General features: G+C 49.5%; 1 long non-coding RNA gene across 1 annotated transcript; it reads left to right on the top strand.

The window, feature by feature from the left end:
• The first annotated feature begins 7,242 nt into the window (after window positions 1–7,242).
• Window positions 7,243–9,303, top strand: LOC123330164. The gene is made up of 2 exons (XR_006545891.2): window positions 7,243–7,629; window positions 8,290–9,303. It is a non-coding gene; the product is annotated as an uncharacterized LOC123330164 (long non-coding RNA).
• The last annotated feature ends 665 nt before the right edge of the window (window positions 9,304–9,968 follow it).

The following is a 9,968-nucleotide window of genomic DNA, read 5'->3' as shown; positions in this document are numbered from 1 at the left end:
CCCAGCTCACTTTGACCTCCCACTCTCTCTTGAACTTACAAGAACCTCCTCCCCTCACCTCTACCCTGACTTTCACATCGTGAAGAATCAATGCCATAAACTCCTGCCATCCTGCTCCACTCACTCTGGCTCCCAACATCTCTTCTGCTCAAGAGAATCCCGTTCATGGCTCTCCAGCAACCCCCAACTCCCCTTCTTGGGAACACCCCCAGACCTCCCCCTGCTCTTTCACCTGTGCAGCAACATATGCTGTACATTCATTTTTCTTCCAAATTTTAAAAGCTCCCCTCCATAGATGGTGCCCCCAGAAAAATCTGATCCCCAAGATTACAACTCTTATTCAAGCAGGAATAATTTCCCACTCAGCACCCCCTCCCAAGTGTCCATTCACATTCCTCTCCCACAGCACCCCACCACCATGCCCCCTGGCCCTGCCTCTTCCATCCCACTCCAGGCATACATCCCTTAGCTGCTCCCACCACTCACTTTCCTACACTTCTTTCCCCAAACCCCTATTCCAGTTAAGAACCTGGAAGCCTTAGGGGAGGGGAGGGGGGAACCAACCCCATACTGGGTCCCATATCAGGGTGACCTTGGCCTCTTCCGCCCCCATCAGCTGGCCCTCACTGGGTCTGCTCCAAGGAGGGGTGTTGGAAAGGTTGTCTATGGGGGGGGGTGTCTCCATGGCAACTGGGGCCCCACACGTGTGTTCTCTCCTCCCTTCCACTCCTGCCTGCCCACGCGCGGCCCCTGGCCCGGCCGATTCATCAGTGCCCTGGACTCTGTCATCCCCAGACACCCCCCCCTCCCCCACCCCACCACCACTTCTCCTCACTTCTGGACCCTTCCCCTCTCTCCTCTCCAGAAAGATGCTGAGTTTACCCTCCTGTCCGCCTCTCGGCCTCTTCTCTCCGCATCTGTGCCCCTCACCACCGGCAGCATCACCTCCACTGTCCTAGCAAATTCCTGCCTCCACATGGGGTGAGGCTGTGACCCCAGGATGTACCCCTGCCCCTGCGGGGGCTCCCTAAAGCCCCCATCCCTGGGATAAGGAAGGGATGGAAGAGGAGGCCACTCAGCGAAATTCTCCATCAAATCAAGATCGGAAGATCTTTTCATTTTGTCGATTTTGGGGGCAATTTGCTTGGTTTTAGGGGTTCTTCCTTTCGTCCCCCTGTCAGCGGCAGCAAAGGAGGGAGCAGGGGATCCCCCAATTCGAGAGCTCCGGTATATGAGAGGGGTCATCTTCCCCTCTGCCTCGGAAGGGGACCAGCTCCTTCCTCCAGAACTGGTGGGGGGGGGGGGGGTGTCACAGAGCCTTCCTTCTACACATCCACCCACCTCCGATTAATAAAAAGATCTGTCTCACCTCTGTTAACGATAGGTCAACTCTCCGATGCACTGGGGAGGGGACGTTGAGCCCCCTTGTCGGCAACCCCCCCAGAACAGCCCTTGGGGCTCCCAATTCTCACTGCTCCCCCTCCCCCAGCAGCGAGGGACCCAGGCGTCCGACCTGGTCGGGGGCGGTGATGAGGAGGTGGACCGGGGGGAATGGGGGTGTTGAGCTGGGAGGGGAGGCTGGGGGCAGCTCTGAGCTCGGGCCCCTGAGGGAGAGGGGGTCGGGATGGGGAAAAAAAAAAAAAAAAAGGTGAGGAGACAATTTGGTTCTCGTGTCGCCGGGTAAAGTGCGGAGCTGGAGGACGAGAGAGGGAAGGAGGAGGGAGGGGGGAGGGGAGCCGCCGAGGATGGGGAGCCACGGAGAGGAGATGGAGAGGGGGGGAGGGAAGTGATGGGGGGCAGGGTCTGCTTGGCAGGAAGAAGCTGGGGAAGAAGAGAGAGACCCAGAGAGGGAGGCAGAGAGACGGAGCCAGGAGAAGCGGAAAGAGAGAGACCCGGAGTCGGGGAAACAGAAATGGGGGAGGGAGAAAATTGGGGGAGGCAGCGGCTGGTAGCAGAAGGAAGTTGGAGAGGGAGACACACACAGAGAGAGCGAAATACCCAGAGAGAGAAGGGGACAGAGGCAGAGACGGAAAGAGAGAAAGCCAGAGACGGGGGAGAGATGGGGGTGGGGAAAGATTCTGGCGAGGGAGAGGATGGGGGGTCAGGATCTGGGTAGCAGGAGGAAAGAAGAGACAGAGAGAGTCATCCAGAGAGGGGGAGGAGAGACAGATGGGGGGAGACAGACAGAGAGAGACTGAGAGCATGAGGGAGAGAGAGGGGGAGAGGAGAGGAGAGATGAAGCTGGGAGAGAAATTGGGGCTGGGGGCAACGGTCCCAATAGAGAGAAGAACGCTAGAGAGAGAGAGAGGAGAGAGAGAACACGAAAGAAATTTAGGCAGGCGGGAGCTGAGTGGCAGAAAGTGCCTGGAGACAGAAAGGCAGGTGCAGAAGGGAAGAGAGAGACCCAGAGAGGGAGACAGATGGGGACAGACTGGGGCTGGGGGAGCGAGAGATCCAGGGAATGAGAGACAGAGGTAGAGACGGAAGAGGCATCCAAAAGAAGCCGGAGGAAAATAGAGGGGCCAGGCTCCATCGAACGGAGGAGGTCAGAGAGAAAGGCTCCCCCTGCCCCCGCCCCCGCCCGCGGCCCCAGCCTCGGCTCCCTACCCCCATCCCCATTTCAAAGCCACCACCCCACCCCCACTAGCCTCCATCTCTCCACAGCATCGCTTGCCGCCGCCACCGCCTCTTCCTGTCGTCATAGCAACAGGATCCAGGCGCCCAGCCAAGGCTGGCAGCAGCGGCCGGAAATGAGGGGAGGGCCTTTTAAAAAGGACCCCAGGAGCTCTCCCCTTTCCCCAAACCCAAGGAAAAGCTCCACCTCCCCGAGTCTCCCCACCATTCACCCCCCACCAAGTGGCAAGGGCAAAGAGCCACTGAAAATAAAATTATATTCAATTTGCCAGGATCGAAAGCCTTTTGAGTTTCACCAATATCTTTTTTTTCTTCTTAGCCCCTACCCACCTCTAGTTCAAAGAGTTAGATTCCCCCCAAGATAGGGATGGGAGTGAGGAGAAAAGTAGGATGTATGAAGCTTGAGTGGAAATAAGTTTTTAAAGAAGTCTGTCTGGGGTTGAGTTGGAGGGCTATGTAACAGTTTTGAGATGTGTGGATTTGCAAGTTCTAGAACTAGCCAGTGGGTAGAAGGTGGGGCAACTCACGGTAGAAAATCTGAGATAAGGGTCAGAAAGTTTGGTTTGGGGATTCAAACCTCAGAGCTGCCTGTAGCCAGTGTGTGACCTTGGGCAAAACATTTCCTCTATTCTAGACTCAGTTATAATGGGAGCAAAAACTCGCCTGCAATTAAACATGAACACGGGTGAGAAAAGGTCTCTATAGGCTGCTCTAGACAAGCAGTGTTTCAAGACTGTGTGTTCACGGAAATGGAATCAAAAGCTAAAAGCTCTTGTTTGTAGATATTTTGATGATGGCTCATTCTGACTGGTGTGAGGTGATACCTCATTGTAGTTTTGATCTGCCTTTCTCTAATAATTAGTGAAGTTGAGCATCTTTTCATGTGCCTCTTGAATGTCTTCTTTGGAGAAATGTCAATTTAGATGGGAGCAAGGTCCGAAAGAGAGGGGATATATGTGTACATATAGCTGATTCACTTCTTTGTACAGCAGAAATTAACACAACACTGAAAAGCAACAATACCCCAGTTAAGAAAACAAAACAAAAACTCTAAAACTAAAAGCTAGCCTTAGCCACAGACTTGGGCTATCGAGTTTGCATACTGTCTCATGGAATCCTTGCTGAGTCCTTGCAGCGTGGGTGCTGATGTTCCCATATTGAAGATGAGCAAACTGAGGCTCAGAGATGTGCAGTGATTTTCCCATGATCACCCAGGAAATACAAAGTCAGGTCTGGAGATGAAGCAGCCTCTTTGCAGGGAGTTGCTATGACTGGTCAGCAAAAGGTGATGAACTTCAGAGCAGGGTAACCATTCTTGTGTTCTTCCTGTGTCAGCTCCTCCCTGCTGGTGGTAGGGGGGAGGCTCTGGCAGAAGACAGAGAAACCCTGTGCTCCCCACACATCCAACTACCTCCCCCGAAGCAGCATCTCAGATTTCCACTGGAATTTCACAGGTAAGTTTACTGAATCTTCACTGTGCCCCACAGGGGAAAGGGTTAGCATTCTGACATCCTTGATGTAGAAGCAAATAAACACCAGCCTCCAGGGAAGGGGCCTGGAACTCACCCATCGGAGAAACATTTGTTCAGCCTCGGTTCTTTCGTCAGAGAGGAGGAGAGAGACGTGGACAGCAATGGTAATAGATACGAATTGACTGCTGAAGGTTACAGATTCGAAATGATTTGCAGGCATGGACTAGGTCTTCTGGGTTCTCTTCTTAGCTCCCATTTTAAAGACGTGAAAACTGAGGCTGAGAGGTAAACACAGCCTGCAAATAGGAAGCGGTAACAATGGAAACACCGAGTCAAGTCTTCAGATTCCAGAAACTGATATTTTTCACTGCTTCCTGGTTCTTCGGCTGGAGTATGGGGGAGATGTTTATATCCTAACTGGGGGAACTATAAATAAGCAAAAATAGATACTTTGAAAGGGTGAAAACAACATGAAGATGATAAAGTAAGCCAGGGTTTCTAAACCTCAGAACTACTGACATTTGGGCTGGATGATTCTCTGTGATGGATGGGGGCAGGGGGCTACCCAGCATCCAGGGAACTCTACTCACTAGGTGTCAGTAGCCAAAGATCGTAAATAAAAAGAATGCAGTCTGTTCCACCTCAAATCTTGCTTCTTACTGGAAGTCTTTTACCATTTTCAACTCTTTCTTCTCTTATTTGCCTTTACATCCCTAAATAATGATCTTCTAGATGCATCAACATTATACATCATAGATTCTTCACTCTGGTAGATTAGGCTTTAACTCATGTAGACCTCATTTTCCTCCCTAGAAGTATTTTTAATTCTTCTGTTGGTTAGAAGAATTTTGTGGCGTTAAGTACTAGACTTATGATTTCTTCTTTTGGAGGGCATATCTTTTTTCTCTCTGTTTTTTTAGCAACTTTATTGAGATAGAACACACATGCCATGCAATTCACCCGCTTCAAGTGTACAGTTCAAGGGCTTTTAACTATACTTATAAAATAGGGCATCCACCTTGGACACCCTTAAGAACATTCTCATTATTCCAAGGAGATGTCACACACCCCTCAGCCAGCCACCACCCTCCATCTCCCCACATACCCTACCCAGCCCTACGCAATCATTAATCTACTTTCTGTCTGGATAGATTTGCCAGTTCTAGACTTTTCATATGAAGGGAATCATATACGTTCATTTGTGATGGGCTTCTTTCACTTAGCATCATGTCTTCAAGGTTCATTCATGTATCAGTACTCCATTTCCTTTTATTGCAGGATAATATTCCATTGTATGGATACACCACATTTGTCTACTGGATATTTGGGTTAGTTCTGGATTTGGCCACTTGAGTAACACTACTGTGAACATTTGTGTACACTTTTTTTGTGGCAACATTTTTTCATGTCTCTTGGGTGTATAGCAGGTTTCCCTGGTGGCTCGGCTGGTAAAGAATCTGCCTGCAATGCAAGAGACCTGGGTTCGATCCCTGTGTTGGGAAGATCCCCTGGAGAAGGGAAACGCTACCCACTCTAGTATTCTGGCCTGGAGAATTCCATGGACTGTAAAGTCCATGGGGTCGCAAAGAGTTGGATATGACTCAGCAACTTTCACTTTCACTTTGGATGTATATATAGATAGGGGTGGAATGTCTGGATCACATGTTTATCCTTTTAAGTAAACGAAGTCCAGCATCTCTGAATTTCATTCTGCATCCTAGAAATGTTAGACCCACTGAACAAGCCTTCAGCTCATGGAAGGACTCTTCAGAGGGGTGTTGCAGAAAATGGACCCTTTCAGCTCTCATTTCTAAGTTTGCTCCTGAATTCATCTTGCATTAACTGAAGTCTCCCATGAATTAACCTGAAGACCTAGAAGCTGTAGGCTCAGAGATAGGTCTGCTGCTGCTGCTGCTGCTGCTAAGTCGCTTCAGTTGTGTCCGACTCTGTGCGACCGAATAGACGGCAGCCCTCCAGGCTCTCCCGTCCCTGGGATTCTCCAGGCAAGAACACTGGAGTGGGTTGCCATTTCCTTCTCCAATGCATGAAAATGAAAAGTGAAAGTGAAGTCGCTCAGTTGTGTCCGACTCTTAGTGACCTCATGGACTGCAGCCTACCAGGCTCCTCCATCCATGGGATTTTCCAGGCAAGAGTACTGGAGTGGGGTGCCATCGCCTTCTCCGAGAGATAGGTCTGCCAAGCCCCTAACCTTGAGCAGGTCCTCCAGCCTCACACCCCCTGGTCTCATATGGTAAGCAGAACTCCAAAATGACCCTCAATATCCCCACCACCTGGTGCACACACCCCTGTAGAATTCTCTCCTCTTGAATGTGGGCAAGATTATAAAATAGGATGAGGTGTCATCCCCGTGATTAGATTACATTATACACAAGAGGGAGGGATTTTGCATGTGTAATTAAAGTCCCTAATCAGTTGATTTGAAGTTAGTCAAAAGGAAGATTATCCTGGGTGGGCCTGACCTGGTCAGGTGGTCTCTTTTAGAAAGAGTCAAGAATCAGCTCACGCTAGTTAGAATGGAAATGCTGGAGAGGGTGTAGGGAAAGGGGAGCCCTCCTAGAATGTTGGTGGGAATGTCAGTTGGTGCAGCCACTCTGGAGAGCAGCATGGAGGTTTCTTGAAAAACTAAAAGCAGAATTACCATATGATCCAGTAATCCCACTCCTGGGCACATATCCAGCGAAAATGCTAAGTCAGAAAGATACATGCACTCCAATGTTCATAGCACAGCTATAGTCAATAATCAAAACATGAAGGAGTTCCCTAGCAGTCCAGCAGTTAGGACTCAGCACTTCCATCACCCCTGCCTGGGTTCAACCCCTGGTCAGGGAACTAAGGTTTTGAAAAGATCACAAGGCAAAAACCACCCCCCCCAAAACAAACAAAAAAAAAACTGCTACAGGAACTTCAGTCACACAACCACAGGAAATGAATTCTATTCAACCTGAGGGAGTGGAAGTGGATCTCTTCCTAATTGAACCTCCAGATGAGGACCCAGCCAGCCGACTTCTTGGTTTCAGGCTTGTAAGACCCTGTTGAACTGTATGAGATTCCACGGTAAACTGTGAGATAGGAAACACGTGTTGTTTTAAGTCCCCGTGCGTGTGGTAACTTGTTATGCAGCACAGGTAAGCAGTATGCCTTGTAAATCACAGGGCACTGTGAAACTCACTGGGGGCCTCCTCAGTGTCTCCCCTCCCCTGCTCCTGACAACCAGCCAGTCCCCGTACATAGACTCGTCTCCCTCCAGGGTCCCTTTTCCTCCTCTCTGACCTGCTCCTGGGTAGACTGTACCATCAGCTCCTACCACTGGTTCCCTTCCCCCGAAGTCCAATTTCCACTTGGCCCCTTTCTAACATTCAGAACTGTCCTTGTTCTTCCTCTGCTCAGAATTCTCCGATGGAACTCTCTTACCCTCAGGGGAAAAAGCTAAGCTCCTCACCTGTGTCCTTCTGCCAAGGTCACCAGTCTCATCTTATGCCACCCCACTGCTGCCTCCTACAAGGTAGCCTTTTAATTTTATTGGCCATGCTGCAAGGCTTGCAGGATCTTAGTTCCCTGACTAGGGATTGAACCCGTGCCCTCAGCAGTGAAAGCACAGACTCCTAACCATTGCACCACCAGGAAACTTCCCAATGCCTACTGCAAGCTGGAGTTGTTTTTCCCTACCGTGTCCCGCTCCTTCATGCTTTCAAGTTTTCTGAGTGTGGCTCCCTTTTCCAGACTCCCTTTCCGTTGCTCATCCATATGACAAACCCTCTACTTGCTCTTAAAGATTCAACTGAGTTGCCTCTTCCTCCAGGAAGCCTTCCCTGACCTCTCAAGGCTGCATCAAGTGTTACAACTGTGCTTCCTCCACGCCTGGTAGTGTTCCCATTAGAGCACAGTCACCCTGCATTGTGACTGGTCCAACGGTCGGGCTCCCGCAGTAGAGCAAGGAGCTGTTCAGGACAAGCAGGGGTCTAGTTCACTCTGGTGTCCCCCAGAACCCAGCCCTGGTAGACAGGAAGCTGCAGTTCACAGATGCAGAATGAATGGATGGATGAAGGAATGAATGAATGACTCAGGGAGCGAGTGGCTGCATATTTCAGGGTCCCTTACCCCCCTAGCAGTCCCTGCCCAAGCCCTCTCCCCCGCCTCACATCCTGAATGTGCTTTTTCCCAGGTGCCTGAGTGTTTCTCATCAACAACAGCTGGGCCTTTTGTGTTTTCTCAAGAGGAACAGAGTGCTGGTGGCGTGTTTCCCCGCTGTACCAGGAAGAGAAGATCAGCGTTTCTAAAACGTCCTCATTCAGGGTGAAGTGGAAATATTCCAGCGCTGGGGAGTCAGGTGGCCCGAGTTCCAATCTTTGCTTTGCCTTGCCTCCCTAAAGGACCCAGAACCAAATTATTGCTCTCTCTGCCCCTTCATCCTCTTGTCTAAGAAGGGATCGAGGGGTGCAAAGTTAGTGATCTCTCTCTCTGGATGGGGTGCTCTAGGGCTGTGATTCGAAAATCACACATCCTTGGGGACCTCCTCGGTGGTCCAGTGGCTAAGACTCTGCCTTTCCACTGCAGGGGGCGCAGGACTCGATCCCTGGTGGGGAAACTCAGATCCCACATACCACATGGCATGGCCAGAAAATAAAAGCTGGGGCTTCTCTGGTAGTCTAGAGGTTAAGAGTCAAATGCAGGGGACATGGGTTTGATCCCTGGTCCAGGAAGATCCCACACGCCATGGAGCAACTAAGCCCATGTACCACAATCACTGAGCCTCTGCTCTTGAGCCAAGGAACCAAAACTACTGAGCCTACACACTGCAACTGCTGAAGCTCACATGCCCTAGAGTCTGTGCTCTGCAACAAGAGAAGCCACCGCAGTGAGAAGCCCGAGGACCGCAAGCAGAGAGTAGCCCCTGCTCGCCACCACTAGGGAAAGCCCAAACACAGCAACAAGGACCCAGTGCAGCCAAAAATACATGAACAAGTAAATCTGTAAAAAACAAAAAAGCAAACAAAAATCCCACACCCAGGAGATTCTGGCAGGGCTCACTTAGTGACTGTGAAGCTCCTGAAATTATGTACAAAACTTTGTAAATATGGATATTGCTTTCTGGGGGGGTTTATCTGGTGTTCAAAGGGATCCCTAATCCCCTATGGGTTGAGTCACTTTTTAAAATTGATTTAGCAAAATATCATTTGTGTTAATAAAAATGAAGGTTAGGGAAAAAAAGCAGGAGAGAACATATAAACAAACAAATAATGTCTAAAGAAGGCTTTTATCCACCCCAGCACTAGTCACTTCTTGGACCAGATCATTCTTTGTTGGTGGGGGACTGTCCTGTGGATTGTAGGCCACTTACCAGCATCCTTGGTCCCACTATATGCCAATAACACCCGCTCCCCAGTTGTGACATCCAAAAATGTCTCCAGACATTGCCGGATGCTCCCTGGAGGCAAAATCACCCTGAGCAGGGAACCGCTGATCTAGAAGAAACTGATAAAAATTGTTCCCCCTGGGGATCAAAACTGGGATTGAGAAAAATGAGAAGAAAGTTATTCTTTTTTCTTTCTATCCTTCTCTGGCTCTTTAAATTTGAAAATCATGACTAAGTATTACATTTGTAATAAAAATGAGTTTATTGTTAAAGTAAATTACCTCCATTCAAGGGACCACTGCACAGCCTTTGAAAAAAAAAAACAGGCCAGTCTCTGCATCTGATATATTGCCTCCATGGCATACAGCAGCAATGATGAAAACTTTTGCCCTCAAAACCCCTCTCTACCCTTAAAAATTGTAGCAGACACCGAAAAATTTTGTTTGTGTCTATCAACATTTAGCATATTCAAAATTCAAGTTCAAAAG

The sequence above is a fragment of the Bubalus bubalis genome, chromosome 18 (genome assembly GCF_019923935.1).
Source record: "Bubalus bubalis isolate 160015118507 breed Murrah chromosome 18, NDDB_SH_1, whole genome shotgun sequence".
Lineage (NCBI taxonomy): Eukaryota > Metazoa > Chordata > Mammalia > Artiodactyla > Bovidae > Bubalus > Bubalus bubalis.
The sequence above is the reverse complement of the archived record's forward strand: the minus strand, read 5'-3'. Positions and strand labels throughout refer to the sequence as shown.